This window comes from Coregonus lavaretus (assembly GCF_964263955.1).
Source record: "Coregonus lavaretus genome assembly, chromosome: 39".
Taxonomy (NCBI): domain Eukaryota; kingdom Metazoa; phylum Chordata; class Actinopteri; order Salmoniformes; family Salmonidae; genus Coregonus; species Coregonus lavaretus.
In genome coordinates this window covers 557,727-572,070 of record NC_140026.1, presented here as the reverse complement: position 1 = coordinate 572,070, position 14,344 = coordinate 557,727, and the positions used below count along the sequence as shown (strand labels likewise).

Genomic DNA, 14,344 nt, shown 5'->3' with positions numbered 1-14,344 from the left:
TGATGGCATGACTTCTGACAAGCTTTCTGTAAATACGGGGTTCCATTCTTGGGCCGTTATTGTTCATTATTTATGTAAATAACTTGTGTGAAAACATTTCTGATGCGAAGGTCCATCTATATGCAGATGCCACCATCATCTATAGCCCTACTCCCATACTTGGATTAGGTATTTCTCAAATAGCAAGAAGTATTTAATGTTGTCCAACTTCACCTCTTTCAGATCAAATTGGTCCTAAATGTGTTGAAAATCAAACTAATGGTATTGTCAAGATCAAGAAAGCAACCCTGCCTCAGATAGTCACTTAGCAAAACAAGCCACTAGAGGTGTTGTCGTCACACAAGTAGGGTTTTCATATTTTCTTTTAATACTAATAATACAACGGGGGACCAGAGTGTGTGTGTTTCAGGGGAAGGGGGTGGATCTGATCTCCATCACCTAGGACTTGACATAGGTTAATCAAATCTCAAATTCGTGTCAATTTTTGCTCAATCTTGCATGCTTTCTCAAACAGCTGTAACTGTATATGCATTCGTAAATCAGGTCCTTTCTTGAGTTGGGCTCTGGGATGTGTGGGCTCCACCTCTGTGGTCCTCTGTAGCTCAGCTGGTAGAGCACGGCGCTTGTAACGCCAAGGTAGTGGGTTCGATCCCCGGGACCACCCATACACAAAAATGTATGCACGCATGACTGTAAGTCGCTTTGGATAAAAGCGTCTGCTAAATGGCATATTATATATTATATTATATATATTATTATTATATTATATATTATATATATTATATTATATATTATTATATATTATATGTAACAACCGTTGAGCATTTGAGCTTATGGTTGATTGTGGAGGAAAGGGGTTGAGTGTGTGTGTGTGTGTGTGTGTGTGTGTGTGTCCCACATCTGTTGCAAGGGGGTTAGGGAGAATATCGGATGAACCACAAAAATTGTTTGCTAAAATAATAATTGCTTTTTCTCTCTTATCAACTGTCCTGGTCCTCCTGGAGGTGATTTGTTAACAATTGTCTGTACAGTCATTTGTTTAACTGTGGTTTGAATCAAGAGTGATTTCAACAGAGGTAGTATGCAACAGTATCCTACTCCATTACTATCAAGGCTACACCTCAGAATTGCCATCTTTGCAAACATGCCTCCCCATTTTCCCAGAGTCAAGTCCAGCCAATCCCAGGCATGTCTCTGACTTCTTGTCGTTGTCCTTTGAGTTTTATCATAGCTTCAGCAAAGGATCCTTCTGGGGCGGTGTTATTGGGGATAAAGGTACAACACTGTTCCCCAAACATAACACAGACTCCACCTTTTTCTGTTAGGAGCCAATCTAAAGCCTGTCTATTCTGCCAGGTCATCCTACTTGTTGCCTGTTCTTGTTCTCCCAGAGCTGTCAATGCTGAGTCAGTATCATTTATTAACCTGTTCTTGTTCTCTCAGAGCTGTCAATGCTGAGTCGGTATCATTTATTAACCTGTTCTTGTTCTCTCAGAGCTGTCAATGCTGAGTCAGTATCATTTATTAACCTGTTCTTGTTCTCCCAGAGCTGTCAATGCTGAGTCAGTATCATTTATTAACCTGTTCTTGTTCTCCCAGAGCTGTCAATGCTGAGTCAGTATCATTTATTAACCTGTTCTTGTTCTCCCAGAGCTGTCAATGCAGAGTCAGTATCATTTATTAACCTTTGCTGATTGTAATACATGTAATTGATCCCATTCTAAGTTTTTATTGGGAGTTATCCAGACGAATATTGATTCAAGTCCTGATGTAATTTCACTTCTAGCTTTCAATTCGTTAGGAATTCCCCGGCGTTGGCCTATAGAATCTAGCTGTGCATTGGGATCGGTTTGATATGTTCTCTTTGATCTTTTGAATTGTGTTTCCTGCTCATCAACCTTTAGGGCCTCCCAGTCAGCTATCACAACTAGCTGTATCAGCTGTACTCTCTGGCACAGAGCCCCTTCCATCCTTTTGGTAATGTTGCCCTGAGTTGCCCCTGATGTTGCCCTGAGTTGCCCCTGATGTTGCCCTGAGTTGCCCCTGATGTTGCCCTGAGTTGCCCCTGATGTTGCCCTGAGTTGCCCCTGATGTTGCCCTGAGTTGCCCCTGACAGACCCAGAAGAAATCTGCCACGGCCAACGACTGATCCTCATAAGGAGCGATCAGCGGTAATGCCAGTGTCTGATTCTCACATACTTCAGGGGTAATTATCACTCCAGCACTTGACCCTGCTGCATGATAGATTTTCCTTTGGGGGGTGTCTGCATTCCAAGAGATATTCTTATCCAGGTGCCATGTAGTTTCACATTTTCCCTTGAATTTTCCCAAATCAAACCCCAATTGTTTTGTTGTAGCACTCATACTTCTGCCCATAATCTATTTGATATGTCTTCCATTTCCTCCATTGTCCTGGTTTCTATTCTAACACCTAGTTGCTTACACCACTCCCCCCACCCTGTTTGACTATAAAATGGTTTCCTAAATAATATAAACATTCTGCTGGACAGTACGGTCTCTCCCAGTCTCTTAGAGGACAGAAGTTGTGGTTAAAATCAGCCCAGTCCTGGTAGCTGTGGGGATTTGGTACTTCTATCAGTTCCTTTAATGAGGAGGGGGTGTATACTAGACCATTTTCTTTCTTCAGGTTTAATGTAGTATATTGTGCCCACTTATACCAGTCATTACCCAGCGCCTCCTTCCATGCCCTTTCTTCCACGTCTGTTGGGGCCCTAGCAGGTAAGGGGGCAGCCATTACCCAGCGCCTCCTTCCATGCCTTTTCTTCCACGTCTGTTGGGGCCCTAGCAGGTAAGGGGCCAGTCATTACCCAGCGCCTCCTTCCATGCCCTTTCTTCCACGTCTGTTGGGGCCCTAGCAGGTAAGTGGCCAGCCATTACCCAGCGCCTCCTTCCATGCCCTTTCTTCCACGTCTGTTGGGGCCCTAGCAGGTAAGGGGCCAGTCATTACCCAGCGCCTCCTTCCATGCCCTTTCTTCCACGTCTGTTGGGGCCCTAGCAGGTAAGGGGCCAGCCATTACCCAGCGCCTCCTTCCATGCCCTTTCTTCCACGTCTGTTGGGGCCCTGGCAGGTAAGGGGCCAGCCATTACCCAGCACCTCCTTCCATGCCCTTTCTTCCACGTCTGTTGGGGCCCTGGCAGGTAAGGGGGCTGGTGTACATGCCCAAGGAATAATTACTTCAGCATAGCCTCCTGGGAATGTCGTGCTTGTAATTGCTACATCATATTGTTTATCTGGGTCTTGGGCTGTTTCTCTTATGTCTCTGGTCCACCTGTCTCCTTTTATTATCTTGATATCACAGTTACTGCTGTCTCATGTGGTTTCCCCATAATCCCGGTGATGGGCCCACCCACACAATCCATCATCTGACCTTTGCTCCTAAATAGCGAATGCTTTCTGTATTTCCGTCGTGGTTCTTGTTTGTGCAGGAATGGACATTCTAGTCCTGTCTGTTTCTAGTCCTGTCTGTTTCTAGTCCTGTCTGTTTCTAGTCCTGTCTGTTTCTAGTCCTGTCTGTTTCTAGTCCTGTCTGTTTCTAGTCCTGTCTGTTTCTAGTCCTGTCTGTTTCTAGTCCTGTCTGTTTTTAGTCCTGTCTGTTTCTAGTCCTGTCTGTTTCTAGTCCTGTCTGTTTCTAGTCTTTGTCTTGTTTCTGTGCTTTTCACTACTGCCAGCATGTAATTTTCCTTATTCAGCTGTTTTGGTTTCCAATTTCTGTTAGGGGGACCAGTCAAAGGCAGAGAAATCAATGGTGGGGAGGTCTGGTGAGTCTTGGAGGTCTGGGAAGGTCTTTCCCTCTCTGGTCTGGGTGGTCTGTCCCTCTACTGAGGGAATCAGCCATAGTATGTAGCTCATCAACAGCATTCCTACTGCCATCCTCCCCCATCTCCTGATTCTGGCCACCTCCAGCAGGGAGTGGTGATTCCCCCAGCAGGGAGTGGTGATTCCCCCAGCAGGGAGTGGTGATTCCCCCAGCAGGGAGTGGTGATTCCCCCAGCAGGGAGTGGTGATTCCCCCAGCAGGGAGTGGTGATTCCCCCAGCAGGGAGTGGTGATTCCCCCAGCAGGGAGTGGTGATTCCCCCAGCAGGGAGTGGTGATTCCCCCAGCAGGGAGTGGTGATTCCCCCAGCAGGGAGTGGTGATTCCCCCAGCAGGGAGTGGTGATTCCCCCAGCAGGGAGTGGTGATTCCCCCAGCAGGGAGTGGTGATTCCCCCAGCAGGGAGTGGTGATTCCCCCAGTAGGGAGTGGTGATTCCCCCAGCAGGGAGTGGTGATTCCCCCAGCAGGGTGTGGTGATTCCCCCAGCAGGGAGTGGTGATTCCCCCAGCAGGGAGTGGTGATTCCCCCAGCAGGGAGTGGTGATTCCCCCAGCAGGGAGTGGTGATCCCCCAGCAGGGTGTGGTGATTCCCCCAGCAGGGAGTGGTGATTCCCCCAGCAGGGAGTGGTGATTCCCCCAGCAGGGAGTGGTGATTCCCCCAGCAGGTGATTCTAGATCGTCTGTTTCCTCATGGTACTCTGGTGCAGTGCTTTAGGTGATACCAGGTCGAACTCCCCTCTATCCGTATGGCCGTTGGTGTAGCCCGGACGTAGACCTTGTCCCCTGGGACTGCTGGTGGTCGTGGTGGTGGTGGATATTATAAAATAAGGATTTGCTGGAGTCCAAGTCAAACTAAGATTCCTTATTTTTCTGAGCTCAGAGAGAAATATACAGAATTACACAGAGCAGTGTAGACAGTCTGAAGCATTGGGTGATAAGCACATATCTTTACAGTTTCTGTTCTTGGGCGAAATGCTGTTCCGTTTTTATTTCTACAAGGACACAGGTGCAGCTGGTTTGCAACACAGGATTATACTCCCCAGAACAGGAGATGATAATAGGACAATTTCACACAGTTTCACTCAATTATGTGAACACATACAATAAAAATGTCCCAGTACACTCCTCCCTGTTGTTAATTCCTTAACAATTTTCTAATCAATTTTAAATGTAGCAAGCTTCTAAAGGAACAATATCCTGTAGTCCACCAATTAGTCCATGTAAGTCTCATCTGTTGTGAAACTGAGTTTAAAACCTTTAACCTTCTACACATACCGTAAACAGTTCTAACTTGCCTGCTGATGATTAGGTATTACAAAGATAGCCAAGTGCATCCTTTCTCAGCAAAGCGTTTGCTCCCAGAGTGAGGCTGCTTAGGAGAGAACACCTGGCAACCACAGAGTCTGGACGTTCAGACCAGAGTGAGGCTGCTTAGGAGAGACACAATCACAGAGTCTGAACGTTCAAACCAGAGTGCAGCTGCTTAGGAGAGACACAATCACAGAGTCTGGACGTTCAGACCAGAGTGAGGCTGCTTAGGAGAGAACACAACCACAGAGTCTGGACGTTCAGACCAGAGTGAGGCTGCTTAGGAGAGAACACCTGGCAACCACAGAGTCTGGACGTTCAGACCAGAGTGAGGCTGCTTAGGAGAGAACACCTGGCAACCACAGAGTCTGGACGTTCAGACCAGAGTGAGGCTGCTTAGGAGAGAACACCTGGCAACCACAGAGTCTGGACGTTCAGACCAGAGTGAGGCTGCTTAGGAGACAACACAACCACAGAGTCTGGATGTTCAGACCAGAGTGAGGCTGCTTAGGAGAGAACACCTGGCAACCACAGAGTCTGGGCGTTCAGACCAGAGTGAGGCTGCTTAGGAGAGAACACCTGGCAACCACAGAGTCTGGACGTTCAGACCAGAGTGAGGCTGCTTAGGAGAGAACACCTGGCAACCACAGAGTCTGGACGTTCAGACCAGAGTGAGGCTGCTTAGGAGAGAACACCTGGCAACCACAGAGTCTGGACGTTCAGACCAGAGTGAGGCTGCTTAGGAGAGAACACAACCACAGAGTCTGGATGTTCAGACCAGAGTGAGGCTGCTTAGGAGAGAACAACTGGCAACCACAGAGTCTGGACGTTCAGACCAGAGTGAGGCTGCTTAGGAGAGAACACCTGGCAACCACAGAGTCTGGACGTTCAGACCAGAGTGAGGCTGCTTAGGAGAGAACACCTGGCAACCACAGAGTCTGGACGTTCAGACCAGAGTGAGGCTGCTTAGGAGAGAACACCTGGCAACCACAGAGTCTGGACGTTCAGACCAGAGTGAGGCTGCTTAGGAGAGAACACCTGGCAACCACAGAGTCTGGACGTTCAGACCAGAGTGAGGCTGCTTAGGAGAGAACACCTGGCAACCACAGAGTCTGGACGTTCAGACCAGAGTGAGGCTGCTTAGGAGAGAACACCTGGCAACCACAGAGTCTGGACGTTCAGACCAGAGTGAGGCTGCTTAGGAGAGAACACCTGGCAACCACAGAGTCTGGACGTTCAGACCAGAGTGAGGCTGCTTAGGAGAGAACACCTGGCAACCACAGAGTCTGGACGTTCAGACAATGTTCCACTCCCACTGAGCCGACCTTGTGAGAGCAAACCTCTGTCTACAACAGGTCAAACATCACAGTCTTCAGCAGTAAAGGGTAGCTCAGCTAATCATTCTGGCCCTGGGTCATGGCAACATTTAACATTACTGTCATAAATGCTGTAGGTGGGTGTAGTGGTGAAATCAAGCGCAGGACACCGAAGTATAGTCCAAAAGACTTTAGTGGAATATCCAACAAGGAAAACAGAACAAACTTGCCCGAAGGCGAAACTACGCACGTAGGCGACAAAACAAAAGGCGCACTACACAGGTGCGTAAAACGCTCCAACACAGTGGAGTAAAGCTCAACCGAGCGAATAAGGAAATCGACAAGCAAACATACGACAGGAACAATCACACACAAACACAGACACACCCAACGAGACTTAAATAGAACACTAATGAGGACTAACTAGACACAGGTGTACAACATCAAGACCAAACCAAACGAACATGAAACATAGATCGGTGGCAGCTAGTACTCCGGGGACGACGACCGCCGATGCCTGCTCGAACCAGGAGGAGGAGCAGCCTCGGCCGAAACCGTGACAATTACATTTGGCCTTGACTTTGTTACCAGTTTTAAACACATATTGCAGCAAAACTCCAACATGAGGATGAGCAGCAACATCAATACAATGACTAAAACAACGGTCAGACACAGTTACATGATCCACCCTCCAAACCCGGTATTATCTGGCCCAGCAAACCACAGTGGGCCTGTGTGGTTGTGTAATACAGAGAACGTCATGGGGTCAGGGTTACATGGTATCTCCACTAAGAATGGTAATCCATTACCCCTATGGGAACTCCAACAAGCGGTAAACCTGCTCCTACCTTAACCGGCCCCAACCCACACACCCAACACTCTTTTTGTCCAGATGTAAGATTAGCAACCATTTCTGCTCTAGATAAGAACAAATTGTCCTCATTGTTCTGAGGGCCCAGCAGGGCTCTCTTCCGACCATGACCATCTACTTCTGGGCCTCTACTCCGGGCTGGCGTCGGGTCCCTTTGGCTCTGGACCTTCTTCCGTCACTAGGGTCTCGGGCTCAGGCAGAATATATCTCAATTTATCAACATCGGTCTGTGGAGTGTGTCCTTCTGGCAGCGTACCTATAGGGAAGCTGAGAGTCACTGCTGCAAAGACACACAGACACAGACAGACAGAAAATAAAAAGATGCTCCGCAGTGGCGAGGCCATCTTCCTCTTCTGGGGTTGGAACTCTCCTACAGTGGGACACATTGATCCAGGTATCTCTCTCTGCTACTTTCACCGTCATCGAGGTAGTCAGCAACACCTGGTACGGACCTCTCCACCTAGGGTCTTTCCAGCTCTTTCTTCTGTAGTCTTTTACTGCCACAAAGTCTCCAGTGTGCAGACAATGCTCAGATTCTCCTGCTAGGTTGGGCAGAGAAGCCTTCACCCATTGGAAGAGAGTCTTAAGAACATTGTTAGGTGAGACACCGTATGCTACTGTACCCTGTCTTCACATCAGTCAGGAGAAGCCTTGAGATTAGGAAGTGCACATTCTTGCAGCCTGCTGCAGTCCACTAGTTTCAGAGACAGGCCCCCCTTTACTTCCCCTGTACCTCAGACATTATTTAAAGATATTTCAAACATTTTGTGTACCTGGTTTACATTGGGTTTTTCAGTACATTTCTTATCAGGAGAATTAGCATGTGTGCAACCAAAACTCTGACAATAGAAACTGCAGAAAATGTCATTTGTGTGCTCTTAAAGGTTTATAATTTCTAACCCGTGAAAAACCCACTAAAACCAAAATAAAAGACCCTACACCACTAACAAATATTCATAACAGGTGGGTTGTGTGTGTGTGGTAAAACGTAGGGCAAAAACAAACAAATGGCCAGGCCTTACTTCATTCTACGGACTAATCCGGATCCTCATATACTTATAAAACTGCTGAATTTCACTAACTGCTCTCCTCAGCTCACAGACTCGGGAAACATCCCAAAGAGAGATAATGAAACCCCCATTCTCCTGGAAGAGAAAGTGTACATGTCATTAACATTCACTATAGCACATCTTAATCAGCAACACAAACGTTTTAATTACAAACAAAACATGATGAAGATCATTCCACTGTCTTCCCTCAAATCATTAATCGTTTGTTTCAATCTAATTCCTCGTGACTACTCCAGAATAAGACTACATACAAAATTAGACTCCATTGTCTGTAATTCTTCAAGGATTATCCAACCCCAAAATCGGCTCCATTTGCTCCCATGTCAAATTATCCTGGTAACGTTACAACGCCTTAGATCCTTCCTGTTACCCCTCTAAATGTAATACTCTTTCCTGTCGCAAATATAGTCAATTACTCCGCGTAAGGAATCAGTGATATTTGATCCCAGGCATCTATTAAAAAGTTGTTTGAGACGTGGTCTCCTACGTGACCCTTACATACTGTAGTGGACTTCCATCAGTCCTGGAAGAAAGACTCCTACTCAAGACACATCAGATAATACCTTGTTCCATTAAGTGGAATAGAAAGACTCCTACTCAAGACACATCAGATAATACCGTGTTCCATTAAGGGGAATAGAAATAATCCTACTCAAGACACATCAGATAATACCTTGTTCCATTAAGGGGAATAGAAATAATCCTACTCAAGACACATCAGATAATACCTTGTTCCATTAAGGGGAATAGAAATAATCCTACTCAAGACACATCAGATAATACCTTGTTCCATTAAGGGGAATAGAAATAATCCTACTCAAGACACATCAGATAATACCTTGTTCCATTAAGGGGAATAGAAATAATCCTACTCAAGACACATCAGATAATACCTTGTTCCATTAAGGGGAATAGAAAGAATCCTACTCAAGACAGATCAGATAATACCGTGTTCCATTAAGGGGAATAGAAAGAATCCTACTCAAGACAGATCAGATAATACCTTGTTCCATTAAGGGGAATAGAAATAATCCTACTCAAGACACATCAGATAATACCTTGTTCCATTAAGGGGAATAGAAAGAATCATACTCAAGACACATCAGATAATACCTTGTTCCATTAAGGGGAATAGAAAGAATCCTACTCAAGACACATCAGATAATACCTTGTTCCATTAAGGGGAATAGACACCTTCTAAAATAAAACAAACCCATAACCCCTTTCCGGTAATTTAATAATTGCAACCTGTTGCATTGATTTACTAAAAATATAAACCTGTTCATTAACAAATCTAGAACCTTCAAAAAGTTGGTGCTGCCCCATCAGCGTAATAGTCAAAACTAACTGTAATCCACTTCAATTACTTCACTCTGTCACGATCATCAAAAGGAGTAGACCAAGGCGCAGCGTGGAATGGGTACATCTTTTATTAGAGTACTTACACAACTAACAAAACAACAAAACGAAACGTGAAGTCCTCGGTTAACAAACAAACCAACACGGAACAAGATACCACACCACACAAATGCCAAACGACTACCTAAGTATGGTTCCCAATCAGAGACAACAAGCAACAGCTGATTCACGTTGCCTCTGATTGAGAACCACACCGGCCAACATAGAAACACAAAACATAGAAACTAACACCCTGGCTCAACATTAAAGAGTCCCCAGAGCCAGGGCGTGACACACTCTGTTCCACGTAATGGAAACAGATTATCGGTTTAGAATACATTAACTTTCTGCTCCAAATCACTGGTGTTACCTAAACTATAGAATTTAGTAATAATAATTAGAAATTGTCAAAGAACATCTCCGCATTCAACTTAGTCATACCACTACACCAAACTGAACCCATTATATCCCTTACAGCCTGCTGGAGTTCAGGGAGCCCCAGTCGCTAACACCCGCAGACTAAAACATGGAAACTCTTCTATTCTTACTAGTAGAACAAATTTAAACCATTCTCAAACAACGTTCTGCGTTTACCTAAATCGTAAGGTTTAAAAAAAACTAAATGGACAACTTTCACAATACTAGATTGCTGTTGTAGCCTTGTAATTATCATGCAATATTGTACAGGATTTCTGCCTGTCTAAGCAGCTCTTTATTGATTCACTTCCTCAACACACTAGAGCGGTATCCGCAGGACTTTTCTTATGTTAACATACATGCATGCTTTTTGTCTTTCCTCTCTAAAACTCTGTGCTTTTTCCTAACTTTAGCCTGTAATTTTGGAGAGACCTCCGATACCTGACCTCTGAATCAGCTGATCAGAACCACACAAACTTCTATACTAATAGTAAGCTTACCTCTTTTTCAGTGGCCACTGTGTTTGTGTAGTTTGTTCAGCCCTCCAGTGGCTCAGTACCCGTCCGGTCCCTTTTTCCAGTCCCATCTGGGGTGCCAATTATGTTGTGGAAAATCGTCCTTATCCTCAATAAAAAATAAAGCACTTTCAGTGTTTTGTAGAATCAAGAAATACTTTATTACACAGACAATAAAGCCGAGCTGGTCTGCAGAGCAACTGCCAGTCCCAGACTTGGAGCTCTCTTTTTATACAGTTTCATCTTTTCATATCGTATCGGAACCCCCTCTTTATCCAAACAGCCACCCTCCCTTGACCTTGAGCCACTATGGTTTCTTTGTCTAGCCTCTTTCCTGTCTATGCCCATGTCTGCTTGGTTTCCCCTCCTCTTGCCTGACTCTATTGGTGGCGTGATAAAGACAGTTTCTTAAAAAATAATATACACACACACCTGATGATAATTATACAGTAAATTGATTACTGCAGTCACAATGTGGTTGTCCAGTCTTTCATCTGGATTACAAAATATGTTTCATACATCATAGACGGGTGCAGTCACTAATCCTCTTTTAAACCCATAATGATTCTGCTTATTGTTAAATGATTTTATAATATATGTAATGGAAAAATACCTATAAGAACAGACTAACTATACTGAACAAAAATATAATAACATAAAAAAATATAACATGCAACAATTTCAACAATTTTACTGAGTTACAGTTCAGTTGCAGTGGCCCAGCCCTCCACATCCGGCTTCTTCACCTGCAGGAGATCCTGGGCTGGCGAGGTTGTGAAGCAGGTTGGACGTACTGCCACATTCTCTAACAACATTCGAGGCGGGTTATGGTAGAGAAATTAACATTACATTCTCTGGCAACAGCGCTGGTGGACATTCCTGCAGTCAACATGCCAGTGGCACGCTCCCTCAAAACTTGAGATATCTGTGGCATTGTGTTGTGTGACAAAACTAATGGGTGTGCAGTCCCCCTCTAACAAACCACATTTTATAAATGAGCTGCTCAACCAGACCTTGATAAACTGTCTCTGATGTGTTTGAGCAGGGCTTGATCAAAAGCCTGCACACCCAACATCTCTCCAGACTGAGGGTTGACCACATGTGTTTTATACAGTTGCCTATCAGGTATTCTACTTTGTGGGGGGTGAAGGGCCTTGCTCAAAGACAGGAGATGGTCCATGGCATCAGAGAGCAGCTTCCCAGTGTCCATACCACTTTACGCATACTCTTTTATACCTACATAGAGATGCCTCGAATTGTTGGTCATGGAAATAATGTTAAGTCATGGAAAAGTCATGAAATTCCATCTGTGAAAATGTTTATGAACCCTGTATCTTGTATCTGTAGGTGCTGATCTCTGTTTTATCTTGTATCTGTAGGTGCTGTATCTCAGCCAGTGATCTCTGTTTTATCTTGTATCTGTAGGTGCTGTATCTCAGCCAGTGATCTCTGTTTTATCTTGTATTTGTAGGTGCTGTATCTCAGCCAGTCATCTCTGTTTTATCTTGTATCTGTAGGTGCTGTATCTCAGCCAGTGATCTCTGTTTTATCTTGTATCTGTAGGTGCTGTATCTCAGCCAGTGATCTCTGTTTTATCTTGTATCTGTGTAGGTGCTGTATCTCAGCCAGTGATCTCTGTTTTATCTTGTATCTGTGTAGGTGCTGTATCTCAGCCAGTGATCTCTGTTTTATCTTGTATCTGTGTAGGTGCTGTATCTCAGCCAGTGATCTCTGTTTTATCTTGTATCTGTAGGTGCTGTATCTCAGTCAGTGATCTCTGTTTTATCTTGTATCTGTCTAGGTGCTGTATCTCAGCCAGTGATCTCTGTTTTATCTTGTATCTGTGTAGGTGCTGTATCTCAGCCAGTGATCTCTGTTTTATCTTGTATCTGTGTAGGTGCTGTATCTCAGCCAGTGATCTCTGTTTTATTTTGTATCTCTGTAGGTGCTGTATCTCAGTCAGTGATCTCTGTTTTATCTTGTATCTGTGTAGGTGCTGTATCTCAGTCAGTGATCTCTGTTTTATCTTGTATCTGTGTAGGTGCTGTATCTCAGTCAGTGATCTCTGTTTTATCTTGTATCTGTGTAGGTGCTGTATCTCAGTCAGTGATCTCTGTTTTATCTTGTATCTGTGTAGGTGCTGTATCTCAGTCAGTGATCTCTGTTTTATCTTGTATCTGTGTAGGTGCTGTATCTCAGCCAGTGATCTCTGTTTTATCTTGTATCTGTAGGTGCTGTATCTCAGTCAGTGATCTCTGTTTTATCTTGTATCTGTCTAGGTGCTGTATCTCAGCCAGTGATCTCTGTTTTATCTTGTATCTGTGTAGGTGCTGTATCTCAGCCAGTGATCTCTGTTTTATCTTGTATCTGTGTAGGTGCTGTATCTCAGCCAGTGATCTCTGTTTTATTTTGTATCTCTGTAGGTGCTGTATCTCAGTCAGTGATCTCTGTTTTATCTTGTATCTGTGTAGGTGCTGTATCTCAGTCAGTGATCTCTGTTTTATCTTGTATCTGTGTAGGTGCTGTATCTCAGTCAGTGATCTCTGTTTTATCTTGTATCTGTGTAGGTGCTGTATCTCAGTCAGTGATCTCTGTTTTATCTTGTATCTGTGTAGGTGCTGTATCTCAGTCAGTGATCTCTGTTTTATCTTGTATCTGTGTAGGTGCTGTATCTCAGCCAGTGATCTCTGTTTTATCTTGTATCTGTGTAGGTGCTGTATCTCAGCCAGTGATCTCTGTTTTATCTTGTATCTGTGTAGGTGCTGTATCTCAGTCAGTGATCTCTGTTTTATCTTGTATCTGTGTAGGTGCTGTATCTCAGCCAGTGATCTCTGTTTTATCTTCTGTCTGTAGGTGCTGTATCTCAGCCAGTGATCTCTGTTTTATCTTGTATCTGTGTAGGTGCTGTATCTCAGCCAGTGATCTCTGTTTTATCTTGTATCTGTGTAGGTGCTGTATCTCAGCCAGTGATCTCTGTTTTATCTTGTATCTGTGTAGGTGCTGTATCTCAGCCAGTGATCTCTGTTTTATCTTGTATCTGTAGGTGCTGTATCTCAGTCAGTGATCTCTGTTTTATCTTGTATCTGTGTAGGTGCTGTATCTCAGTCAGTGATCTCTGTTTTATCTTGTATCTGTAGGTGCTGTATCTCAGCCAGTGATCTCTGTTTTATCTTGTATCTGTAGGTGCTGTATCTCAGCCAGTCATCTCTGTTTTATCTTGTATCTGTAGGTGCTGTATCTCAGCCAGTGATCTCTGTTTTATCTTGTATCTGTGTAGGTGCTGTATCTCAGCCAGTGATCTCTGTTTTATCTTGTATCTGTGTAGGTGCTGTATCTCAGCCAGTGATCTCTGTTTTATCTTGTATATGTGTAGGTGCTGTATTTCAGTCAGTGATCTCTGTTTTATATTGTATCTGTAGGTGCTGTATCTCAGCCAGTGATCTCTGTTTTATCTTGTATCTGTGTAGGTGCTGTATCTCAGCCAGTGATCTCTGTTTTATCTTGTAGGTGCTGTATTTCAGTCAGTGATCTCTATTTTATCTTGTATCTGTAGGTGCTGTATCTCAGCCAGTGATCTCTGTTTTATCTTTTATCTGTAGGTGCTGTATCTCAGCC

General features: G+C 44.4%; 2 protein-coding genes across 2 annotated transcripts in view; both read left to right on the top strand.

Annotated features, from left to right (window-relative positions):
• LOC311112746 (uncharacterized protein) overlaps window positions 1–14,344 on the top strand; it is a 224,199-nt gene that overhangs the window by 16,142 nt on the left and 193,713 nt on the right. The gene's annotated exons all lie outside the window — the stretch shown is intronic.
• LOC311112630 (butyrophilin-like protein 1) overlaps window positions 1–14,344 on the top strand; it is a gene marked incomplete at its 3' end in the record, with an annotated part of 71,811 nt that overhangs the window by 9,247 nt on the left and 48,220 nt on the right. The gene's annotated exons all lie outside the window — the stretch shown is intronic.